Source organism: Lepisosteus oculatus, chromosome 13, assembly GCF_040954835.1.
Source record: "Lepisosteus oculatus isolate fLepOcu1 chromosome 13, fLepOcu1.hap2, whole genome shotgun sequence".
NCBI lineage: Eukaryota > Metazoa > Chordata > Actinopteri > Semionotiformes > Lepisosteidae > Lepisosteus > Lepisosteus oculatus.
The window spans coordinates 9,536,721-9,560,317 of NC_090708.1; the positions used below are offsets into that span (position 1 = coordinate 9,536,721).

The 23,597-nt window shown below is 37.6% G+C and overlaps 1 protein-coding gene across 1 annotated transcript in view; it reads left to right on the forward strand.

Annotated features, from left to right (window-relative positions):
- p3h2 (prolyl 3-hydroxylase 2) overlaps positions 1–23,597 on the forward strand; it is a 69,721-nt gene that overhangs the window by 23,188 nt on the left and 22,936 nt on the right. The window lies entirely within an intron of this gene.

A 23,597-nucleotide genomic window follows, 5' to 3' on the forward strand; every position in this document is an offset into this window, starting at 1 on the left:
GTCAACTTAATAATTATTTCAATATTTAATAACTTCATGAAAATAGGTGTTGAGGAATGCCTTAATGTTGCAATTGAAAAAAAATCAGAAAATACAATGGAAACTATAAAAAAAGATTGAAAATGGATTGAAATAGTGTTAAAAATCATTAAAAAGTAAAGAAATTTGGCACTCCCACACAAAATGTAGGAAGAGCAATAAAAATGTTATGATTGAAATATTTTTTCCAAAGGGATTTCTCCGTTGTTTTCACCCATAAAGCATGTCCTGAAAATTAACTATGATTTGAGTATCCTTCAGGCAAAATTTTCTGGCAGCTAGCTAAGTTAATTCCTATCAGACACCTTCACGAAGCAGTTTTGAAGATAAACTTATAAGTTTAATATGGGACAGTTTCTCAGTTTCTGATCGGCATCAGTTTATGAAGTAAAGGTTTCAAAGCCTACAGTATGAGTTACTGTACATTGTTACCTTAAGCAGACCCTGGGGTAGTGCAACATGAATACATTACGAAAGAGATCTCTTGATGAGGGTCACAGATATTTACAGTAATTTAGTAAATTTTGTAATTCAGCTGCCTGACCTTCTGCTTGTTACACTTCTACCTGGAGTTCATATAATCCCAGGGAAGATGATGTTTAAGTACTGCATGACTCTCCAATTAAAAGCATCCCTGTGATCTGACTTTTTAAAAAATGCTTCAGTACTGTCACTGAATTTCGCAAGGAGACAACACCTACAATTACCTGGTGTGTTGGGTACAACTTAATGTTTTGATTACAGTAGTGATTTGGAGTATAGCACAGAGCAGATGTTAAGATTCTCGATCAGAGGGATGTGGGTTTAAAGCTAGTATATACTTGACCAAAGTAGTTTTATATCGGACATTTACTGTATTTTCAAAATTCCGTCCATCTAAAGAGCTGTATATCACTTCATAGGCTGATGATTGTAATCTCAGATTGTACATCTCAGATGATTGTAATCCTTATGAATCCTTTGAATTTTGAATAATGTCATCAGTGATTGTTTTCAATTGTATTATCCTCTGCGCAGGGGACGAAAACTAGATCTTAAATGCATTCCTTTGTGTATTTACCTGCAAATGATCATTTTTTCCATCAATTTATCACTGTAAAACTCTGCATAATGCCCCTGGCATTTGGATTTGCCATAGAAGGCTTTCCTAGAATTTGTGTTTGAAAACAAATACCCTCTGAGGAGTACTGTGCATAGTAGGCATGTGGCTGCTTGCATTAACCAGTCAGAGTTACCAGCCTAAAAAAACATTCAGAAAGCCGTTATCTTCTTAGTTACCTTGTGATGCCAGTGTGCAGTGTTTTTCCAGACATCACATCTTTCTATGTTGGGGATGGGAGACTCAGAACATCTACTTGAAGACAAACTGAATGTGAACAATATCCACAGTTGCAGGTCAAGCCCCAGTCAAGTGGTGGTTTGCCTTGTAGCATCTGGAAAATTGATTTGACAAGGAATTTGTTTGTTTCAGCTTGGGGAAGGCAGCATGGGGGTGACTGTTCCTGTCTTCCTGCTTCTGGCTAGCACTGAATGGTTACGTCTGAATGCAGACGGAGAAGTCATTAGGCATCAGGCTGTCTCTTTCAGTCCCAGACTTTGAAGTATGCAAGAGAAACTGCTAGAAGGAAACAATTGCCTTCATCTTGAAAATAAACTGCAATCCATTATCACTGCTCACCTGCGATCTGGCATATTTCTCTGTCGCAGTCTCAGCAAATTTCGGTTTACTTCTGTCTGTTCAATATATTATCATTACATTTTAGATCTGCTTCAGTCATCTCCCACTATCTCTGTTATACCAGTTAATCCCAATGATTTGCTGCTCTCTTGGGATTCAGGTTGATGTTTTTCTTCTTAAATCATGGAATGCCACTAATTTTTCACTTTTTTTTAAACCTCCTTGGATGGGTACTTTCAAAAGGCCAGTACTTTATTTCACATTTACTTAATGTGAAAAAAGATCACTTGATGCAGTTCTTCTGGTGGACATTCAGCTAATTTAGATTGATGATCTAATTCCGTACAGTATCGTGCCATTTTTGCTTTAAAGGACAGCAAATACCTTTTTATTTTCCATTTCCCCATTTTGAAACTTTTTGATAAGCATCAAAATGTAAAACGGGAGGATGGAACAACACCTTCAGAAAAGGATGATATCAGAAATGTGCATTGAGATGAAATAAAACAGAAAAGTATATTTATTGTTCTGAAAAAAACCTGCCTTCAGAAGTTATCTTGAATGCTGTGTACCCCTGAATAAATGGCCAAATAAAACAAAAACAAATCATTTAAGATCATTTTAAAAGCTATCATATTATAGAGGATTGGGGCAGTATTTAGTTTTCTTAAGTTTCTGCTTGCTCAGCTGGAAAGAAATGATGGTTAAGTGTCCTTTGAAATGTGTCAAAGTGATAAGACAGAACAGCTTGGTGTATTTAAAATGAATGGGGCGGCTCTCAGTGCATGTACAGCATTTTTGCCATATACTGTAGGTGTCTTGATAACACATAATGGAACTCATAGGGGATCATAGTATTAATTCATATAGAATTTTGGAATTTTAAATAGTTTTAAAAGAGTAATTTGTCAGTTTGTACAGTATATGTGGTTGCTTTTTCAGATACAGTAAATATGACATTTTAGAAAGATTCAGAATATTGCAGTAACTTTGCTATATGTTCTGCCACTTGCATTAGATTAGAATGTGATATTCACTGTCAGACGAATGATTAATACTGGTCAATATATCGCTGAATGTTTATTGTTGCTAATCTGTTTAATCTCTTGTCAGCAAATCACAATTCAGTAGTATACAGTACATAAAGCATACAGGAAACAATGCACGATCTTCTTTGCAAATGTATTACATCAGTCGTGCTTTTCTTTAGTGCTGTAATGCACAGTTTCCTGCTAGATCGATATTGTTGTAATTGTTCAAAATTGCAGCCTACAAAAAAGTCAAACACTTTTCCACCAAACATTCCATCATTTACTAAAAGAATATGCCTTTCCCTGCACTCTTCCAACAAACTTGTGGTTTTGTGTGGTGTACTGTACATTTTACTTCTGATTGAAACAGTCTAAAGAAGGGGTCTTACGCTCCTGTCTTGCAGAGCCACCGTGCAGTCAGTCTGCCAAGCAATTAAAGAATCAATCAAGTATTCCGTTCAATTAAGAAAACTTTAGTCCTTGAGGGGACTGAATTTAGTCCTCTAAAATTTTATTAGTTAAATTTGTTAAGTTATGTTAGATCTTTATCATCAAATATTGTCTCATACGGTATATGAACACATTGCCTGTTTGTGATCACAACTGAATTGTTAAAAATTGGAGATTTAATGGCCTGTCTTTGGCAACTATATGTACTGTATATATTGAGGAACTACAAAAGTCAAGTCAATTTTCAGTGATTTTGTCAGAGCACTCTTTGAAAATATTAGTGCTCCTTTTCTTTATCCTATAAAGCAGTGGTTATGGGACACTTGTTGTTTTATTAAAAATAAAACAATTCCATTTGCTGAACAAAATAGTTGTGAAAAAGGGATGAAAATGGCACTAGCAGCTGTTTTTAGATAGTTTATATAATTACTTTAAGAAGAATTGGAACATAATGGGGGGAAAAAATCTCATTGACTTTCATCATTTCAGGCCTGGGATCTGGGTTCAGGGATCTGGCTTCTTTCGGAATGATTGAGCTGTTTTCCATACCTACTTGGCCTGATTAAGTGTCTCATTCCTTTATCCTGGGGAGAGGGTCTTAGCCAGGTTAATACCTCATCTGCTTGAATGTACAGTATGTGATCCCTCTATTTGAGTAGGAGAAGTTGAAAGTAGGTTTCTTTCCAGAAATTTGAAAAATCGCCTGGACTTCCTGTCCCTACCATCCATTGTGCAAGATTGAGTGAGTGCTCACACACAGGCCCATGAAGGGATTTCAAGTGTTCTTTTGTTTTTTCTCATCCAGTACACTATTGATTTGTTAGAATGGAAATTCAAATATCATTGCCAGCTCTAATAAATTTTAACATCACATTCAACTTTCATGGTATAGTCTGTAGTTGTTTTTCAGTATTATTCAATACAACCTGTTCATGAAAAGGCTGCATTTACACAACTCAGTTCCTACAGACATTTTCTTTAGAAAATGAGTTTATTGGCTTAGAGTTTTTAGTGTTTAACAAATGCACTGGAAGAGGTGTAAATGGAGTTAAAACCAAACTTGGGGAGGAAGTGCAACTCTAATCTTGTGTGCTTTTTCCTACCTGAGTGGAAATATCACTCTTCTTGCTTATCAGTTTGCATGATTGGAGGTGGACCGGTGGCTCTGTGGCTAAGGATCTGGAAGGTTGCTGGTTCAAATCCCGCAGCTGACAGAGGAATCCTACTCCGTTGGGCCCCCGAGCAAGGCCCTTAACCCCAACTGCTCCAGGGTTGCTGTACAATGGCTGACCCTGCGCTCTGAGCCCAAGCTTCTCTCCCTGTCTGTGTCTGTGTCTCATGGAGAGCAAGCTGGGTAAGCAAAAAGACGAATTCCTAATGCAAGAAATTGCATAGGGCTAATAAAGTGATGTTATGATAAGTTTTTATATCCATTCCTCCAACCCATCTTTGCCTCTGCAGCAGTTCACTGGCTGATCTCTTATCAAAATGAGATGGAGCCCTGTCCTTACAGACAGGCTGTCAGGTGAGTTACCAGCCTGGTGAGTCCCCCCAGTGGAGCTTGTTTTTCACATCACGCCTCTTAAGTGCCTTAATTAGTGTTTGTCCAAGCTACTGGAACATGTTTTGACCCTCTGTCTCAGAAAAGAAACTCTGAAAAGTGTCTGTGAAAGAAAGTTGGTGTTGGGTATATAACTTTCAAGTGCTAGGTATGGCACTTGAGTACAACAGTAAAAATTAAGCCGATAAAAAAATATAGAAATCAAATCATATTGTAGCTTAGTTTTTTCATGTTTTACCAAACATAAGTATATTTTCATATGCATTTCTATAAGGAACTTGGATATCCCATGCATATATGTTTTTTTTTTCATTCTAAATGATGTACCTAATTCCATTGGTTTCATGTGAATATTTTTCAAACTTTTTAAAAAGGTGACAACACAAGATCAGTCCGTGCCAAGTTATCGTATTAGGGGGATGTGGGATGCTGTCTGGAGAAGAAAGATGTATTGCTGTTTCACAGTATCTCAGTCTGCTAGATGATAAAAGTTATTCATCACTTCAGACTTACTCCAGACACAGTGTAGGCCATTGCCTAGACTATGGTACTTAGATGTTGATTTCAACTTCAGGGCGTGTCCCATGAAGCTTTCAAATGAGATTCGAATGAGACTGAAAACCAGATAAAACTGTTTTGTGTACAGTAGGTATAGAAATCCATGCTTTAGCAGCTTTGCAACTCAATTTGTTTTTCTGAGCAATCACAGCAGGGGAGTTATCATCTCTGTAGAATGGGCAATGCAAACCAAATGGAAAAGCACAAACTAGAGCCAAATTCACTTATGTTAAAAAATGTCAGCAACACACCTATACTTTTTCATGCTACTTTTCTCAGTCTTGAGAATTCATGTTCAAAAGCTTGTGTTCCAAGTCCATATTGTGTGCATGACACGTAGCACACAAAGCAGTAAAAAAAGACAAAATTCACAGGGCACATTTCCATAGTAGAACAAAAAAGACATGGTTGTGGTGAAATTACAACCAAAGTAAGTAAAGCACAAGGGCATGCTTTTTGATGTGAGATTTTTATCTCACCCTGAAAGTAATTCATCATAATTTCAGTTAATCCTTCTGTCCTTCTGTTTTACAAATTGAACAATGGAACATTGATTCTATTCTATAACGTTTCAGCTGGAAGCCTCATTTTGGAAGGACTGATTTTTGGACAACAATTTCAAATTTCATGCCAAGAACGTACAGTTATAAATCTTTTCAGACCTCCTGGGCGCTATACAAACTGCAATTGTAGCCTTCAATGAAATGCTGCTTTTTAATGGGCACCACATTCCTGCAAAAAAAATCCAACTCTAGCATTTACTCCTCTGTATAAATCAGAATATTTGTTCTTGCTAATAAAGTTATAAGGACAGTCGAAGTATGTAATCGGAAAACATTTTTAGGGCTTTGTGAATCTGAAAAAAATAGAGCACTTCTAGTAGTGGCTTGGTTTAGGATAGTGTTAATTACAAGGCTGTGCTGAGTTAAAGTGGTCTAGGTCCATAAATACCGTACTGTGCAACCCTCCAGTTTATGTTGAGAGGCGTTTTATGGGCCTGCCTGACAATTAAGTGCTTTCTTTGAAGATATAAAAAGAAGAAATAATCTCTTTTTTTATGTACTGCTTTCTATGTCTGAACTGGGCGATCACTTTTTGGACTCATTAATTATGCGGGACATGTTGATTATGGTGCCTCTTAAACCTGCATCAGGCAATCAGATGTGCTTCAGGGAGACGAAAATAAACTCCAGATTGACTGGTGTGCTGTCTGGACAAGACATGTGCCTTTTTTGTGGTGATGTAATTGCACAACTTAAAGTGTTATCAGGAGGCCCCTGGGGCAGAGGCTGGGAGAATGATGTCAGAAACATAGATGTCTTAACTTATTCCAAAGTCACACATATGTTTAACTTCCAAGGTGGAGCAGCGGTTATGTTTTAGGATTACCCTACACTTTGTCTTTTTACTGTCTGCTACAGCAATAAAGAAATTTTTACCTGTCAAAGAAAGGAAGCTTGCATTCTTGCAAGGGGTTCCCCTGAATATAAAGTAGTGATCTCACCCATTACACAGTTTTCCTCCTCTATTTCTGTTTAGTTTTAGCTGTACAGTATGTTCTCCTTTAAGGGTGGCACAGTGGCGCTGTAGGTACTGTAGCATTGCTGTCTCACATGCTGGGGGCTTGGGTTCAATTCGGGACCTGTGGTGCTCTCTGTGAGTTTGTATGTTGTCCTGTGTTTGCACGGGTTCCTCCTGGGCTCTCCGGTGTTGTCCCACAGTCCACAGACATATGGCTAGGTTGATTGGTTTCTGTAAAAATAGTTCCTGGTGCGAGTGTGTGTGTCTGTCTTCCCTGCGATGGACTAGCATCTTGTCCAGGGTGTATCCCTTGTGCTCTGACTGCCCCACAACCCTTAATTGGAAGAAGCTGTTAGAAAATGGTAAATGGATTCTCATTTAAATTAGAATTTAAGAGGTTCTTTACTTTATTTATACAATGACAATTTGTTTTTAATGCACCTTTTTGCTGTGATCCGCTCCCCCCAAACATATCAGTCATTTCAGACTGAATGAAAGAATTAGCAATTCTAAATTTTATTAAAACTAAGACCTACGGTATAGAAAATGGATTGGTGCACTACTATGTGGGATTTGTCAAAACAGCATGTACTGTTTATCTCTAAAGTATTGAAAAACAAGGAGTCATATCAAATGGCCTTTAGGACACAAAATAGTGGCTTGATAGTACGTGCTGCTGTCTCACAACTCCAAGGTTCTAGGTTCGTGGGCCTGTGTGCATTTTCACTGGGTTTTCTTCCCACTTCTTAAGGACATGCAGGTTGGGTCTGATTTGCCACTCTAAATAGTACCTTTCCAAGACGAGATTCAGAAGGATTTCATACTCCAGGGGTTTGTCCCCATAGCAACCAGTGCTCGCTAGGGGATTATAAAGAAATAGACCCAAGAAAACACAATGGGCCAAACGGCCTACCCTTATTCGTGGTTTCTGAGTACAAGTAAGTCCGTTGAAAGCATGAGCCGCTGTGTGTGATGGGGAGAGAGAGGGGGAGGTGTTCCTACTAACCCTCCCCCATTTCCTGACCCCACATTTTAAGTCAAAACCTTTGTATTTCCAATGTAAAGGAAAATAAGCAAAGCCCCTTAGGGCTCTTGATCTCAATTCTGATGTTTTCACTGCTCAGGCATCCCAGGAATCCCGGCTACTACTCACTGTAAAGTTGTGTGCCGCCTGCTGATAATCTGTCAGGGAAGCACTTCATTGTCTGTGACACCCACTGTCTAAAAGCTTTGCATTTATTAACACAGAGAGAGAGAGCACACATCTTAATAAAAAAAAATATATAATTTTTTTTTCTTTCCACCTTCACATTTGGACTCCCATTTTGAGTTTTTAAAACATTTACTTAACATTGTGATAGAGTAAAATGTATTCTTCAGAATGCTATTTTTATATGATGTGAAACTTTGTTTCACAATTGCTTCCATCCTTTTGCTCATTGTTTCAACTTTGTCACCTCATTCGCAGAAACATCACTTCAACTCATTAGGTCTGAATGCTCACAACTTCAAGAGTTACATGGAGAAGATCAGACGGACATTTGCACTGGCTTCAGTTACTGTACAGTATGTGCTCAGATAGGACAATGATATAGAAGCACTCGCGAGTTTTGTTAGATAATTTAGCTAGCAGTCCACTCATATTGAATCAGACTTGAATACATGATATGACAGGAGATGCAACCTGGAGGTCAGGAAGAATTTATAGCATTGAATCGTCTTGCATGGAATGCGTAAACTATTATCTCTTTTATTCTCTTTGCTTACTTACGTATTCCTGATATAGGTGAATGTGGCCTGTGTGATCTTAACTCCTCACTGCACACACAACGTCCTGACTTTGGGGCTAGTTCTTGGCAGACATACATAAGGGATGACATCTCCTGCTGTTCAGAAGATAGCGTGGGAAGTTTTTATGCCCAGAGACTAGACATGACTGCTGTTTTAAGTGCTATTAGCAGGGCACTCCTCTGTTGGCTAGTCTTGCCACAGCACGCTTTCAAATTCTTGATGTTTGGAAAGTCCTTGGACAGCAGTTCTCCTAGAGGAATCATGCTGTCACCACCCAAAGCCCTCCGAGAATATTACGCATCTCATTAGTTTTTCTGGTAACCTCTGGATTGCATATGTATGTTTTAGAATTTTCTTCTTTTTTGGAATCAATTCAAAGGACCTTTTTTCTCTCCCTCAATGACGAGAGTCTATTAAATGGTTACAGCAAAATGGTAAATTAAATGTTTTTTCCAGAGGCCAAATGAGGATTTAAGGGAAAGAGTCTTGGCTTAGTAAGACATTAGAAAATCCCTCTTTTAGCCTTTTAGCCTTTCTTGAAGCTTTAAAATATTTTGCTATTTAAGAAAGGTTGTTTTTATTTATACTTCCCACTCAATGTAAATGAGGCATGTTTCTTTAATACATTTTTTCCTGTTTTCAGTCTTCTCATATTTTGTACAGTATATCTTATTATTCTGCTTAATCCTCTCTTGTTATTTGTTCGTACATGATTTACTGTTCTACTCAGTGAAAGAAAATCTGCTTCCAAATTGAAGTTTTCTCAAAGCCTGTTGGAGGGCTTGTACTTGTTGCATCATGCTGATTGATCCCAATTAACAAGAATATAATTCTCCATGGTATCTTCTCTCATATTGCTCTCAGTTACTCCTAGGAGACTTTTGTCACTGTTATGTTTGTCAGGCTGTGATTTAATATGTGGGCTGGAGACGGGAAGCTATGCAAGGCACAGAAAATGTAAGACCTTTAAATAACAAGGTAATATTTATACTGTATTTATCCGAAGAGAGTAATTTATGAAGGTGTAAGTACAGAACTAGCCAATGTTCCTTCAGCTACAGTATATAGCCCCTAAACTCATTTTTATTTATATTTTGAGTGTATTCTTGCTCAAATATGAAAGTAAAGTTATCTATGAGTTAACAAAGATGTTTTAGGTCTTCAAAGACCTCACCCAAGCACCGAAGCAGTCCAGTGGCTCAGTTTGGTCAACTAACACAATTGTTGTTGAATGTGTTTTAAAATGTTCACTTTAAAATATTTTATTTAAAGTATTCATTTTTTCTCAGAGGTTTATGGGCCTATATTTGAACTCTTTCTTTGATAATACTTTAATCTTTTAATAATAATAATAAACTCCAGTGTATAAATTCCCCATCTCGCACAAAGAGGTGTTTAAAAATAATCAGATCCTGTAAACCAATCAGTATCTCTTCTTGATAACCAAAGCCAAACAAAAAAGCAAAATCCTTCAGCTGTCCTCTCAATTGATTGCCTCCTTATGGGATACCTTGGGGATGTTGTCTAATTTTATACCATTTTCATGTTTTTGTTGTGCTTTGTGGGAGATCTCCCTTTTCAGGGCACCTTTTACTGAGAAAAAAAACTTCCTGTGTTTTTAAAGTCAACTGTGGCCTGCTCTAAGCTCCTTTTATAAGAGTCGGGTGACTGCCAAATACTGCCTGCCAGGCTACTGTCAAAACTAGGCACGCCGCTCATCCAAAAATAACAAAGTTTTTTTTGCTCTTACACTCTTCTTCTAAGAAGACTCCTTTAGACTCCTGAGCTCTTCTCACCAGCAGCACCTTCAAAAACACAGACTTTAAAGGGTTATGATAACTCAGAAGTCGGTTGGATGTGTACAAGAACTGAATACATTTTTGGCACAATAAAGCTTTGTAGGGTCCTTGTTTTTGATTTAGAAGGCTCTGAACCAGTGAATATTTGCCTAGAAGCAGAAAACTAAAATCTGTAATTTGTTTGTTTCTGAAACACATCCTGACCTTGAGATTCTCCCACGGATGTGAAGGAGTTTTAGATCATTGGGTTGAAGGTAAATAATATCTACCGACCGATCCGTGTGGCCTAACAGTGGGGTACAGTATGTTGTTTTCATTTCCTGACCTGAGCCCTTTCTTTGATAGAAAGCATTTCCAGTGGAAAAGTACAACTATCCGAAACAAAACAAGAGTGCTAATAATCCATTCCGAACTCTGTCCGGCCTGTTTGCAGTGGAATCAGCTTAATTGCTTTGTAGAGCAAATCTAATTGTCTCACATCGGAATGCTTTGATCTGTTATTTTTTCTCATGCACTTACTTTATACGTGCCTTTTACTTATATCCACCAAGTACTCTATGAAAAATGGGGATAATGGAGTAAGTGTTTGGGGCTCTGGAGTTGTACCTTGAAGGCTGTGGGCTCAAGTCCTTGCAGTATACAGTTCTCTAATGTTTTATCTATGAACAATGTGTTTTTTTACCAGTTACTTGAGTCCATCCAGCTGTGCACATGAGTTCCAGTGTTGCTGATTTTGACCCTGTGTTCCAGGGCAGAGCGACATACAGTTCTCTCAGTCTTCAGTTATGCTACAAAACTGGGACTAGCTTCAGCCTGATAAGCCTGCAAGCTGGAATTTGGATTACTCAAATTCTGCTAATTCAGCTTTGTCCTCTCTTAAGGGTGGGCATAAATACTTTCCCATTTATTTCTGAATTCCATGTCATTTCAAATAACACTCTCATGTTTAAAAATATTTTAGACACTGTGTACTATACTATAAAAATAATGCCTTATAATTACATAGCGCTTTTCTGGACACTCCACTCAAAATGCTTTACAGGTAATGGGGACTCCCCTCCACCACCACCACCTGGGTGGGTGCAGCTCCCACTTGGATGGTTCAGTAGCACCATAATGCACTAGTATGCTCCCCACACACCAGCTATCAGGGAGGAGGAGAGCAGGGGAAACAGTTAACACCACCTTTTTTTGAAAGGATCTGCAGAGTAAATACAAAAAAGTAATTACTATGGCTCGGGAATGGATTGGTGTCTCATTGGTGGGACAGTTTTATGCTCACAGCCTGGCCAGTTCCTTTTGACAGTGAAAAAGCCATAAATTCTGTAATAATCAGCAGTATAAACAAGACATGAATTTGTTTCTCTTTTCTCTTGTAATGGGAACAAAGTGGCAGGCGGCACTGATTCTTCATTCCTGAACTGGTATGTCTCTTCTTTTATTTTTCCAATAAACTAATTGGCCTTCGTGTGACTTTGAACTGTTTATCTTTTGTTATTTTCATCTTGTGGCAAACATAATTTCAGCCTGAAAATCCAAATCTTTGTCTAAATCATCAAATTGTGACACTTAAATGTTATATTTGAAAAAAGTATCAGCCCTGAAGGGGGCTGGCGTGCTGTCCAGGGTGCATCATGACTGGTGTCTGTAGCTTGCTGGGATAGGCTCTGGCTCTCCCGTGACCCATTATTGGATAAAATGGTTAGAAGATGGACGGATGAAAAAAGTATCTATAGTACAAAGCAGGCGGTGTTGCATGCTTTCCTCTTAAGTAGCTCATAGAAGTTGCTTAAAAGGCAGCAGTTACTGTCTAGAGGGAGGTCTGTGACTTAAAAATAAATAGGGGAAAACTTTGTAAATATTGCATCTTTCATCCAAGCATGCATTACAAGGTGTAATGTTGAATTTATGGGCAAAATGCTGGTAATCTGAATACTAATAAAAATATTAAAAAGCTGTTGGTTTATTTTTCAGCCTTTGTGCGAAGGCTCCAGCCTCTGTTTTGATTTCTGAAGGGCATTTCGAAGAATTCCTCTAGACAGATGCTGCTATCTCTAGGAGGGTCAGTTTGCCAAAGATTCGTAGTACAAAAGATAATAACCACTATTTTTAGTGAACAGGAAAAAACAGGTAAAAGATCAAGGTGAAAGATATGCAGTGCTTATTTTCGAACAAACCGCACAGAGGTCCTCAAAGAAAAGCTGCGGATCCATTTCAACGTTGAGTTTAACAAACACATTTTACATTTCTCCAGGGAAGAGCTGGAGGGTAGAACATGGTCTAGCTTATGAATGGTCGTGTTGTGTGGCCACAGTAAGTGTAATACCTCCTTTGTAACATTTTTAAGGGCGTGTTGTGTGAGAACAAAATGTTATTGTGCCACTACAGTCAAGTCCAGTGATTTTCCTGCTTTATATTTGACACTTATTTTTAAAGACCACATTTGCCCACATGCATGTGTTTACAGGTTTATTGTTAAACATTGGCCTCATTCATCCATGTATAGGTTGATCAGTATTTTAATGTGAAATAGCAATTTATTATTAAATCAATTTAGGTTCCATTAAGTCATGCTACAGTATTGTATATGTACTGTATGTATGTATGTTATATAATTTGTAACCTTTCTTATGTTCTCTCCATCATTATTTACAATGATGCAAAATTATACTGCTTTTCTGTATTATAAAGTACCAAATCTCCTCACTCAGCACCAATTAAACACGCTCGCAGCAAACTTATATTGAGTTATAAAATAACTTTTTCTTGACATTCTAGTGACAGCATGTCTTTAAAGTCACAGCTTAAGGGTATAATTCAGAGCAAAGTTAATACTGTACGTGTTGGTTGATGGAAGAACAACTGGAATATGAGACTTAAAGCTAAGCTATGTATAGCTCAGTGCATCCAGCCAAAAATCACATGGCGTAGAAGAAGGCAGGAGAAACATTGTGAACATTTATGAACTGAATAACTAATTGGAGGGTTTCAGCCACATATAAGGGATTCTTTATGCAAGTGGAAGCAGTTGGCATTTGAATTCAGCATCTTAAAATAAAATTGTGGCGAAATGCACGCTTTCGGAAGGTTTAAGGTTTAAGGAATGTTCCACATTTTTCCACTACGGCTACTGTGAGACATTGCACGTCTTTTGTTTTTGATGAGAAGTGTGTCCTTCTCTGCACCAGAGAATACAGTATGAAGGTGCTTCTGTTATGACAACATACAGTATTTATATAAATACACAAGATGGAAGCTTAATGAGCTTTGGGTGTATTGCTGTACCAGATCAGTAACTGGTGATTCTCCTTCTATAGTGTTTCCTTAGTCATTTAATAAATCTTATTGGAACCCCCCAAGGACGATCAGAGGTTTACTATAAACTGAATTGCTAAGATTTTCACCATGTAGACGTTCACAGAGTTTGAACAGAGTTCACGTTCACTGAATTGCTAGGATTTTCATGATGTAGACGTTCACAGAGCTTTTAGATTACTCACATGTACTGGTAGAGCTGCAGAACTCCATGTGAAAACACTGGAAATGGAAGCTCAAGGATTTCTAGTTGAACACAGAAGACAGGAACTAACGGTATACAGTATGTATATGCGACCTACATAGACACTAGCCATGATCACAGTAGTGTATCTATCAGAAGTGGACTGTAGCACTGCTTAGCATTAGTTGAATCATGCTGTATTTTTATTCTACTTTGTACAATGCTTTGTAGGCAACCAGTGATGTCTAATTTAGATGGTGTTTCCCCCACCCCCATCCAGCCCAAACAGGTCCTGATGTGGGTTAAGTAAATAAAAAGGACTTTGTATGGCTTTCAGGAAACGCAAAACTCAGACATTACCTTATTAAATCAATACGTGTGGTTTCAATGAGTGCTAACAATCTTGAGCTGAGGGATAGACAGAACAGGCCAGTGTGTTGAGCTATCAGTGGCAGAGTAGGGTTTCCACTGTGGGAGGATGGCATTCCATTCTGAATGACATCATGAAGAAACATGACTCGAAAACTCCACATCCCCCTGAGAAAGCATGTGTGTGACAATCACTCTGACAGTCCATGTGAGAAAATGCAGTAGAGAAAACACAGTGTTTCTACACATCTGAAAGAAGTAGCAGGGAAACATCAACAGGTCTAAACTCTGCTTATAACTGTAGCTCCCCAGTCCCTTGAAATAGAGCAAGGAGGGGAAATTTACAGTCATCAGGAAAAGCATATTTATTATAATTAATGACCATTGCTTGTAAAATATAGCCGTGCAACAATCTATTTCTTAATCACATCTTTCATTGATTCAACTTCTGGACTTAACATATTGTTTCCTGGAGATAAGCCAAAGATTAATATTTGGAGTACTGTTTTATTAAACACACTGGTGTAAAGCAGTATTATGGAAGGTCAAAATTTTCACCCCTGGCTGCGTGACACGTAGAATAAATAAAAGTTTCAGAATAAATTTCAAACTGTTCCAATCCCCTGCACTTTATAACAAGAAGTGGAACCTTTTCTGCCATCTTACATTCCTTATTTTTGTTCAATGTTAAGTTTAAAACACTGCTATGACTACAATACTGTAAAAGTATTACTGTAACTTTCTGAAATGAGCCTCCTCCTGTACCATCCACGTCTTGTGCCCACACGGTAATTTTGCATGTGCTAGTATCTGGTTTAGCCTCATCATATCGATGTAAAAATGATCACGTCACAAAATAAAACCCTTACATTTCCTAAGCTTAATGCTCATTAACCAAACCACCGTCTTAGTGTCAGTCTATATCGGTCTAATTCCACTGAAGCAGTTATGCTCTAAAATCATTCTGCTTTCATCTGGAACTGCTTTGATGAATGGAACACTGTCATGTTGCAGACTTCAAGCATCTGACTTCTCCTCTTTACTGCAATGCTCACACTGCTAGAGGCTGGTCACGTTCCTGGCTGTTCTCCCATTCTGCCACAGACTGAGCTTTCCTGAACCGACAGACCAGCCAAGTCTTTTACTCCAGCTTCTGATGAAGTTGTGTGAGCTTTAGCTTGATTCTACTCCAAGGAAAGATCCAGAGAGTTCTAGCACAGAACCATCACAATCATTTTGGTTCACTGATACAGTAAGTAGAAAACTGCCATGATGCTAGAATCACAAATGATCTCAAATCACAAAAGAACAAAAGATGAACCCTAGAAAAGTTAAGCAAACCAATAAAAAAAAAAAACCTTAACACCATCATGGATTTGTATTTTAATTGTCATTTTGGACTTTTCAGCTCTTTTTCTTTTACTAGACTGCTGACTAAGGTTAATAGGTTAAAGCCCTATTCTCAGGTTTTGATTCTGGGTTGTATAGGTGATCATTAAATCACCAATTTTTGAAGACTTGGGGAAAAAAGCACTGTGATCAATTAAACGGGTGATGTGTTCAGTTATGTTTGAGAGAGATCATTTAGAACCAAGATCTGAGTGCTCTCCAGCCCTCAAGCACCTGAGTTTGCATGAGCCGCACCAGTTTATACAATTAATCAATTACTTACAAGTGTTCCCAATCTTCAGAAAGATGTGGGCTGTTAAGAATAACCAGATGGGATCTCTACAGTTTCAAGAATGGAGACCCTGTGTTCCACATCTTTGCTTGATATAAGTTCCCATCTTAAAAAAGAAATTCCCATCATACAGCATGCATTGCACAAAATTACTCCAGACACTAAAATATATCTGCTTTAGTTTGGATTTTTTTAAATTGAAAACAATTCATGAGATATGTTTTCATAATATATGCAGAGCATGGGAGTCAACAAGCAGAGAGAACCAGACTGTTTGGACAAGTCTAACATTTTATAAACAATTCACAAAATGTACTTTTGTTTACTACTTGAATCGCTGCAATAAACACCTAATTTGTCACAATCATAAATAAACATTTTGGTCACATATTGTGTATATTCTCCAAACCATGTTAATACATTTTTAGTTTTATGTTGTAGTCTTTAATTTTGCCAGACATTCTGGACTTGTCAAAACAATTTTGAAGGGGCTCTAGTGGTGAACTGTACGATTTTTCAAACTGAATTATTCTTGCTTGAGGCGTCAGGCAACATTAATCAAAATAGGTGATACATTATAGAAGCAATGATGTACACTGTGTCTACAACATAGCACTTAGAATGGTTAGCCTAGGGGATCATGTTCTCCAGAGAATAATTGCATTTAAATTATATTGAGAAATCGGTTATGAAAATGTACTTCATTTTATTAACTTTGAATTTAAATTTATACAAAGTGTGGCTACCTTTTTATATTTCATATTATATTCATATGCCCAGTAGTCTTCCGTACAAATAGTCATAACAAAATATTATTTTGATCAATGTGAGTATTTAATTGTGAGTGAATAATAATAATAATAATAAACTTTATTTTATATAGCGCCTTTAAAGGTGGCTTCTCAAAGCGCTTTACAGGATGACAATAACAATAAATAAGAAGACTACAACAATAAATAAGAAAATTTCACAAGACAGGACACAATTATAATTACAACAATACAACAATAACAATAGAGGAGACCGTGGAAGATGGTATTAAGAAGAGCAGAGGGGTGAAGAATGGAACCAGTTAAGTAAAGGCTTTACTGAAGAAGAAAGTTTTGAGTCTGGATTTGAAGGAGTTTAGAGAAGGTGACTCTCTAATATCCTTGGGTAAAGAGTTCCAGAGCTTGGGGGCATAGCAGGAGAAGGCCCTGTCGCCCATACAATGTAGACGGGCTTGGGGGACAGTAAGGAGGGCAGAATTTGAAGAGCGGAGGTTGCGAGGTGGGGAGTAGGGCGATAAAAGTTCAGACAGGTATTGAGGTGCCAAGCCATGTAAAGCCTTGTAGGTGAGCATGAGGATTTTAAAGTCTACGCGGAATTTGACCGGAAGCCAGTGCAAGGACTCCAGGATAGGAGTAATGTGAACACTTGTACTAGACCTGGTCAGGATTCTGGCTGCTGAGTGAAGGCTGTGTGAGTGAAGACACAACCATGCCCTTCTTGAGAAATGAACATCGCCTGATTGCTAAACAGTATATTGTTATACTGTTATACTATTGTTATACGCAAAATGTCTGTGAAGGAAGAATCCAGGCAGCTGGGTCAGTGAAGGTCCAGAAATGTTGGAAGGTAGAGTGTCACCAAACCATCCCAGGTCTGCCATGACAATATGACTGCTCTACAGTATGTAATCACTTTCAGAAGGCATTCTGTACAGTAGCATGAAAATCCAGAAAGAACCTGCACATCAGCAGAATGACTGCACTGCGCTGTCTTCGTGACAGTTATCTACAGTATATGTACTGAGGTTTTTCAGGGATAACGACAGCGTAGAAGCAAAAGAGGTCCTTTTAAATAAGAAAACTAAACGGGTCTGAACTTACAGTTCCAGTCTTTTACTATTCCATACACCCATGTACAGGTTGTTTAGATTTGGGCAATATTCTAGTTTTGCTGTGTGGTCATGTTGGCTATTTTAAGCATCACACTTGCACTGACTGTAAAAGCATCATTTTGTATACAGTACGTTAATATATTGATTATTAACTCAACCTGTTTTGATGCTATAAAGCCAAACCCGAAGGAAAAGCTAATACTGGAAATAAACTAAGCATATTAAATAAAAACCAAAGTCTCAGTCAGTGTATTGGCAGCAGTGATGCTCACACAGACTACACCCTTAGGTTCCTGGTCATTTGCAGTGTTGGATTTGTGTGGTCAGACAGGATTATGCCTACTATCTCAGTCATAGGCCAATCCCAGCAACGCTATATCAGTCAAGGCTCAGCATTGGCAGTCTAGGCCAGCCACAGCTGACAAATGACACAGTGTAGATTCAGAATGCCCACTTCTGGATTGTAGGCCTCAGATTGCACTTCAAAGCACTTGTTCTCCAGATGAGCCACCAGAGATCTCTGTACTCTTCTCTTTGACTTTTAACTTTGATGGGGTTTTTTTACTTGAAGTTCAAGGAATTTCGGATAGGAATTTCCACTGACTTGGCAGTTTCTACGGTCCTTTCAACCTAGCTAAGAGCTTTGGGCTTCTTAACTGCTTTGAATGCTGTCCAGAGTCTACAGAAGAAAAGAGAGCCACAGTCTCTCCAAGTGGTCAGGTTCTGGTATTGATTTAACATTGAAATATTTGTCCTTTCATCATGACTAGGTGCAGTACTGTATGTGCTGACCTACATACTGCTTTGCATCCCTGGCAAAAGGTCAAAGTATTTACACTGCTCTAGTATGCAGACTGTGCTTTTCAGGTTCAGATGAATCCACTTTCAAGATTGACCAGAGTGGAATCAATCCTCCTTGATCTTACAGGTCATGCAGTGTACAGTAGGTTCATTTTTACTCAGTAAAGCCTATATTTTCTCCCTTAGAAAATATTTATGCAACATGTTGGAAGATTAACAGTGCAGAAGAACACATTAACTAGCCTGTTACTATTTACAAAAATTGGAATGAATAGATCTTTTAAATGTAATGCTTTTATAAAGACTAACTCTAGACTCTAGACATTTTCTCTCTCATCATGTGAAAAACCGTGTTAAACTAATTCATGCTAAATGTAAATATTTCAGTAAACTGCAGATGGAATTATTTAACATTTTCTGAATGTTAAAAGAATGTGTTGAACTTAGCAGTAATTAGAGTGAGGCTTACAGATTTGTTAGTGTAATATTATTATTATACTACTATATTTCAACAGTTTGTGATTTGATGAATAAATGCTGTATGCCTTTATTTAAGTGACATTTACAGGCTTTTAACTTTCTTAAAGTGGACCTACAGGCTTTTAAATACCTTACAATACATTTTACCACCATTTTTATGTTTAGTTTTCTCCCCAGATAAGATTTTAAACATCTAAACATTACATTTTGCTAAATGTTTTGGAAGATTCTTCCATTTATTCTGATTGAATTTTTTTTCTTTGTTTTTTAAATTCTCAAGACGGAATCCTTAGGAGGAAATGCATACTCTGCTGAAATTTGAGCAGCTCGGTATCAGTATCAGTGATTAAACTACTAATAAATTAGGGTTCTTCTTGAATTCCTTTTTTATATCTGCTCTGATCACGAAGTCGTGAAGAAACTATGACAGATCTTCCTTTTGTCCTTATAAGGGTGCATCTTCAGTTTCTTAAAGAAACAGGTCACTGGGTCAAACTTCCTCTGGTGTTTATTGAAGGGTTGTTGCTATGGCTTCTGGAAAACAGCTGTGGAAATTCACTGAGCCCAAAGGGAACACTCATGTGATCATGGGGATTAATGGCATGGCTAAAAACTGTACATACTGTGATAATATGAACTTTGTATATTCTTTGCAGTGGTTTATTCATTATTTCTGTCCTCTTTCTGAAAGGCAACTCCGGTTGCAGTCGATTTTAGGTTGTGGGAAATTAGTTAAGTTGATGATGGGCTGAATCTTCTTACTCATTAGTATCTGTCTCAAGAGGGACTCTGCATGGAGTCTACTTCTCAGAGGTTAACAATGCCATTTACATTAGTTCAGGGCTGCATCCAAGTCTGCTCTTGTTTTATTTAACTTGATGCTTTTGTCAGTTCCACTGAACTTTTGGCAACAGTAAATAACAGCTGTGTCTGCTTTTAGATTTCTTAAATTAATTACTTGTAATTTGAAATGACAATGTTGTTTAATTATTTGAAGGATCAGAGTAGGAGTGAAAAGAAGAGAATTCAAGAAAAAAATTTAGCAGGTTTTCTCTGTTATGCTGGCAAATTAACAGACACTTAATTATGTGGGTTTGTTCATGGGAATTAAAGTTAACCATAGGCAGTTTTCCTGGTTGTGTCTCCCAGCATTAAAATAAGGAATCATCAAACCCCTGGAGTTAATGAGCTCCGTCACAGACTTGCAGACTTGTGCTTTGCTGGCTGTTCAAAAGAAAGGTATTTTTTCTTCTGAGTTCTTAATTTAAGAAAGTAGTAAATAGTCTAGGCATTGTGACTCAAGGAGATGAAGTCAAGCAAAGCGAGACTGCTTACAGTGTAGGAGGAACAGATGTGGCAAGTAAAAAAGTAACTTCTTTACAGGAAACAATGTGTATGCCTTATCTGACATGTCCAAATATAAAAAAAGATCAAATGTAATACCTTGTTTTATACATACTGTGAAAAAGAGATAGTATCAGAGATTTGGGCCTTTTTGTTAAAATGTGAGTTGTTTATAGGTTTTCCATTCATGTAGTTCTTTGCTAGTCATTTGTCTTAAAAGAACTTCTGAAGCTCTGTGTGTGGCACAAACCTGATGATCCATCTAGTTTTACAGGGACAGCGAGTAGAGCTGTCATTACCAAAAACTATTAAGATGTCTGTAATAAATATAATGATATTAGGAATGGGTAGTCTTCTCTGTCAGCAGCATTTTAGTTTTCAGCCTAGGGAAGCTGAATTTATAAAATGTGATTCGCACTTCTCACATACTGGTAATCCACAGTCACGTCATGTGTAGGTGAAGTTGAGACTTGCAGATACTGAAAGTACATGTGGGGATTTTAAATGCTTACCAGCTGAGCTCCGTTTTTATTGGACAGTGCAGCACTGGTCCAATAGTTTATGAAATTCCCCGGTGGAAATTCCCAATGAAATGGGAGAGCTAATTTGGGGAAAATGTATGTATTGTATATATGGGGTCGTGTTCCTGTAGCAGAAAGGAAATGGCTTTCCTGTTTACCATGTGGGGGCAGAGGTCTTGTTGACAAGACAGAGAGGGAGACTAAGGGGGGGAGGAGGTTCTGAAGGATTTACTCAACTAAGGACTCTACATGACCTGCAGCCTATAGAGCCTATATACTGTATCTAGAGCATCTCCTGGAACTTTAACACAACTCCAAAACCTAGAAAAGATAGGAGTCATGAAAATGATGCAGCATTGCCACAGGAAAAAAAGCTACAGAGCCTGCTTTCTACCTGGCTGGGCTCCTCACGTAACTAAGCAGTCTTGTTTCCTTAACCGTATGGGTTTGGGTATGAAAAAAGGAATTTGTTGCATCAGGAAAGTGAAGAAGTCAGCACTTGGACAGGACACAAGTATGCTGCAATGCCACAGCTTTCCTGAGCCAGGGAGGAGGACGAGGAGGGGGGGGGATGAACCAGATGTCAGCCGGCACCTTTTACCAGGAGGTAACCAAGCATGTCCCCGCACATTTCATTTTCTGGTCCTCTGGCAGAGATGAAAGGATGGAAAAACTTGGCTCCACTGCAAAAATGAAGCCGAGGAATGAAGCCAGGTCCTAGCAGTCCTGCACCCACAAAAAAAAAAAAAAAAAAATGGAAGCAAAAAAGAAATACTAATCTGGTCAGAGTAAGCCAAGGCATATCCTGGTTCTTGCATCATGCAACAATTTCTGAAATGAAGGCAACGTTTATAAAAAAGATTAAGAATGTATGCGTCTCCAGTGCCACATGTTTTTCATATATATCGTCAAGCTGTCAGTAAGCAAAGGTTATCTTGGCACTGACAAGTATCTTATTCAGACTCTGTCCTTGCATAACTTAATGCCATTTTGAAGAAGGAATTGCTGGCAGAATGCACTTTGTGAATTTTATCCATTATCCTGAAATGCTGAGATATGATCTATAAAGCACTGAAAGAATTCATTTTATTTCAAATGTTTAAAACAGAGACCAAATCACTTACCAGGTTGAGTTTGCATTTGAATGTTTGCACTTTTTTTTTGTTTTTTTCAGACTTTGTGCTCAATGTTTTTCCACATTCTTACCAATTAACGCATATCTTGTGCATTTAAATATTTTGCATTAAGGTTGCTTTATTCTCTAGGTAAAGGAGTTTTCTGTTTTCATTGTTCAAATGAGTCTTGCAAAGTTTGCAGTGCATTCTGTGACTTGTTTCTATGTTCTACAATGTATTCTAGCTCTGATGGAAATCATGGTAAAAATGTAACTTTGCATCTCTGATAATGTAATATTGCAAAATACTACTGGATAAATCACTATTAATTGATTAACTATTGTAATAAACTAGTGTCAAATGTATTATTTATAATAAATAATAAATATATTAGAACAAATAATCTATATAATGGTAAGCAATAAGTTCTTCTCAGCAGTAATCCAGAAAATGGTATTAAAACCAAATTGCTACAGAATATCCATATCAAAACTACATCCATTCATTCTTTAATCTGCTTGCTTTAACTAGGAGATTACCCACTGAGTCCAAGAGATCTTGGTGAGACAGACATTCACTGTTGGTTGGTTTAAAAAAAACATCAAAATATGTGAACAGATCACAATGCATTAGATACAATACAAGTATATTTCTGTGGTAAAATACATTGTTTTCCAGTCTTTTGATATTCAGAATGTTCTTCATAGTTTAAATCAATATGTTTTTCTAAGGTTGACAGCTAAGTGTAAGCTAAAGCCAGCGTTAAAATCTTTTCCATTGTTTCCTCATTTTGTCAAAATTAAGGTGTACTGTTTTTATAGTACAACGTCTGTAAAAAGCTTGACGCATTTGTTCTTAATTGAGTTTGTTTTTCAATTGACAATTTAATTCTTGCATACAGTAGTGTTTTTTCTGTGTGGGTCTGCATACAGTATGTCTGGTGTTCAAATGAACTGAAGCACATCCTGGTATGATTCTGACTCCACACTAATGTGATAAAATTCTAGCATGCCTGTGAAACAGTTAATCAAGCCTAACAAACATTTGCTAAGTATTCTGTACTTCTTAAAGTCATGACATTAATTCAAAATCTGTCAACCTTTCAAGATATTGATGGACGTGCATTCACTACTCTACTGGGAAATGCACCACATGCCAGGTTACATGGTTACAACTTTTATCCTCTGATGATTAGAAACGAATGCTGTGCAATGGGCACCATTCTACTACGTAGTTTTTAAAATATCTTTGTTATTCCTGAATCCAATCAGTGTCAAAGTAACAACACAATGTTAATACTGATACTGCCACAATTGATATATAATTATAAAACAACATAAATTTCTGTTTTTAAATCTGATATTTTCTCAGGTTTCTAAGATGTTTCCAGAAGAAAGGAGCATTGTGATTACATGAGGCTTCTTGGGTGGTGTTCCAGTGTTAAGAATGTACAACTTGTAATATAAATTTCAAAAGC